Source organism: Gorilla gorilla, chromosome 2 (genome assembly GCF_029281585.2).
Source record: "Gorilla gorilla gorilla isolate KB3781 chromosome 2, NHGRI_mGorGor1-v2.1_pri, whole genome shotgun sequence".
In the NCBI taxonomy this organism is placed as follows: Eukaryota; Metazoa; Chordata; class Mammalia; order Primates; family Hominidae; genus Gorilla; species Gorilla gorilla.
This window is the reverse complement of record NC_086017.1, coordinates 182,036,700-182,040,335: the sequence shown is the minus strand read 5'-3', so window position 1 is coordinate 182,040,335 and position 3,636 is coordinate 182,036,700. Positions and strand designations below refer to the sequence as shown.

General features: G+C 45.5%; 1 pseudogene; it reads left to right on the top strand.

Moving 5' to 3' along the window:
* The first annotated feature begins 330 nt into the window (after nt 1–330).
* Nucleotides 331–1,385, top strand: LOC101126497 (Krueppel-like factor 7; annotated as a pseudogene).
* Nucleotides 1,386–3,636: the final 2,251 nt, after the last annotated feature.

The following is a 3,636-nucleotide window of genomic DNA, read 5'->3' as shown; positions in this document are numbered from 1 at the left end:
CAGATTCTACAAATATTAAAAGAATAATATGGGAGAAAAGGAAGGGCAAGACTACAAACTAGAAAGGATGGGGTGGGGGTGAGGAGGGGAGGGAAGGGAAGTGGGGGAGAGAAGCTATCGCAAGAGAAATACAACCTCCCAAAATAAAAGGCAAAGATTGCATTAGGAGCGAACAGCGCTGCGGAAATAGATGGCAGCTTCGTTTGACTGAAACAAAACAAAAGGGCCACTGGATGTCTGCCTTCTTGGGGGGTGAGCCAGACACTAACAAACAGCCCCAACTGTGTTCGGGGGAGGGTTTCGCCTCCGGTTTTGCTCGGCAGCAGCAGCATGGACGTGTTGGCTAGTTGTAGTATATTCCAGGAGCTACAACTTGTCCACGACACCGGCTACTTCTCAGCTTTGCCATCCCTGGAGACCTGGCAGCAGGAATAAGTGGAAAAAAGGAAGTCCAGAAGCCTTACTTCCAGGATATCCTGGAAGATATTTACTTGTGGGAGTGGAGACCCCCGAGGGAAACACAGGATAAAAGAAAGGGTCCCCTAAGGAGAATAGAGACTGAGAGAAGAGGGAATATTCCAGAGGAGACATGCCTTGAATTGGAACGCTACCTACAGAAGGAGCCCAGGAGGATCTCGGAGACCTTTGGTGAGGACTTGGCCTGTTTGCTCCACGCTTCTCCTCCCCGGTGCATTGAGGAAAGCTTCCGTCGCTTAGACCTCCTGCTGCTCCCCGTGGAAGCGGCCATCTGTCAGAAGAGCTCAGCAGTCTTGCTCTCTCGGGGCAAGTTGCTATCTGAGACCTGCCTCAGCCTCCAGCCGCCAACTCTTCTCTAGACAGCTACACAGCTGTCAACCAGGTCCAGCTCAACACAATGACCTCATTAATGCCCCCACTGTCCCCTGAGCTCAGCCACCATCTGGTCAAAACCTCACAAACTCTCTCTGCCGTGGATGGCACGGTGATGTTGAAACTAGTGGCCAAGAAGGCTGCTCTCATCTCCGTAAAGGTGGGAGGGGTCACAACAGCTTCAGCAGCTGTGATGGTGCCAGGGCCGTTAAGAGTGGACAGAGCGACAGTGACCAAGGAGGGCTAGGGGCTGAAGCATGTCCTGAAAACAAGAAGAGGGTTCACTGCTGTCAGTTTAACGGGTGCCAGGAAGTTTATACAAAAAGCTCCCCCTTAAGGCCCATCAGAAGACTCACACAGGTGAGAAGCCTTACAGGTACTCATGGGAGGGATGCTAGTGGCGTTTTGCATGAAGCGATGAGCTCACGAGGCACTATGGGAAACACACAGGTGCAAACCTCTTCAAATGCAACCACTGCGACAGGTGTTTTTCTAGGTCTGACCATCTTGCCCACCCTATGAAGAAACATATCTAAAAAACAGAAAGGCCAGAGTTGCGGTGGCATCAGCCAGTGTCTTAAGGAAATACCATGAGGCAGGGGGCTGGACTTCAGGTGGAGAACCACTGCCTCTAAGAAGAAAGTTCTCACCTATAAACCTCTATACACACATACACACACTCACATACAGACCCACACACATACACACTGTCATGCACTCAACTGTATTTAAAACATTTATGTCTATTCTTTATGCCTTGCCCTAGCCAGATGGAAGATGAAGAAGAAGGAAACCAGGTGAACTCAGCAAGGCAGACTGGCTGCTTACTTCAGCACTATTTGAATTATTTCCCGCTGTTGCCAATGGAAATCAAAGTAAATGAATGTGACGTCTCTGCAGGTGGACGGCAGTCTGAGGGGCTTATTTCACTTGCTTCTCAGTGCAACTTGACAGGAGAATTCAGCATCTTAAAGTTGTATATGTGTAGCACTAAAGTTTGTTTTTAAATAGTTGGGGGAAAATGACCTAGAAAACCAAATTGCAGTTTGGTAGCCAAAATTAACTCTTGATTTATTTGTCCTTTGTGTGTGAAAAGTCCTACTATTCCATGGGTCAGACTTCCTCACAGAACTGTTGAGTGGTTTTAGTTCTTAGTACTACTGAGATCTTTCGCGTCAATCCCAAAGGCTTTAGCGGCAGCAGACTCTGGAATAACACCTTACACCCTTCTGGCCTGCATTTCTGTAGACTTCACTCTCAAAGGAGGAGTTTTCTTCTCTTACTTTTTGACTCTTGCACACCATATGCCCTAGGGGTTCTGGAAACTTCTAGCATGACTGCAAAGTGGTGAAGAGAATAAAGTCCTTGATGATAAATCACAATATATCCCTTGAGCCTCACCTTATTGCCAGTGCTAGATTTTTTCTTTTTAATCTCTCCATTTTTGCTAATGAAAACTTGAAAAGCTTATTTTGAAGCTTAAGTGTTTTATCTTTTCTTCATGGACTAAACCTCTCCAGGACTCTCTCGGTACCTGGATGTTCAGCTCTCGAAATAGACAATCACAGTTCTCTCATCCTCCTTGAGGCATAATGACCTCAGCTCATAGCGATCAACCGTTATGCTGGGTGTCATTGCTACCCCATCACCAGTTAAAGCATAGATGTCGCTAGTCTCAGAGGGCAGCTGTGTATTTAACTCTGGTTTATGATGTGACAAAAAGCCAAAACTATCACTCTTTCCAGGAGTGGGGAAAACTGAGGATGCCTCCCAAGTCTAGTGGCTTCACAAAACATCATCCTATCTTCTCTCTCATGCCCACTGAGCTCCTATTCCTCCATTTGTTACAACACACAATTTAAAATGCCATTGTGAGAGTGAAGGGTTGACATTCAAGAAAAAGGTTGAGGTGTTCCTCTCATGGGCTTTCCAAAAGGAGAGACACGTTTCTTTCTTTCTTTTTTTTTTTTTCTTTTTTTGCTAGGCCCACCATGACTTGTGACCTAGAATCCTCAGGATTAACAGAGGCCCCACATTTACTCTGCAAGCTGACTCCAAAGGAGGCTACAGTCCTTACTTTTCATACCACACACACACATCCAATACTGGTCTGTATCTACCCGCATTCCTAGCTAGCTGGTACTGGCCTCAACTCCAAAGACTGCCTTTAGGACCATCAAATGGCCTATGCAAGCAAGTAAGGTGGTTATTAGGACAGACTGTATATTTTGTATATTCTGGGACCATCCCTTCAAGACACGTCATGTAAAATAAAAATGGCGCTTGGTCCACACACAGTTGCTGCTCCCTCCTACCAGCTGGCTCCCCTCCTGTCCTCCTTTGACTGTCTGACTCATTGACTGTTAAAATGCCACCCCATACATATTTGGGATGCAAAACTGAAGTCAAAAGGAAATAATAATATAAGAAACACAAACACATATATGACAGCAACCTTCAAGATCTGGGTTTTCAGCTTTCTGCAGCCTTTGTTTTCACTGAAATGTTGAAACTACTCATCTGAGGGCAAAGGAACCTCCTCACAAATGCTGTAGCTGCCAATTGGACACTTGGGGCATTTCGAGGTCTGGCCTCAACAATTTTCTTCCTCGTTTTCCTTTTTTCTATTTAGACCAAAAACAAACAAACAAACAATACAAAACAACAAAAAAAGAAAAAACACTCTTAACACACACACAAACACCCTTCACACACACACACAAATCTGTCCATTTGCCAGAGGCAATTAAATGTATGTTAGTTGGAGGATATTACAAAAAATCAGTT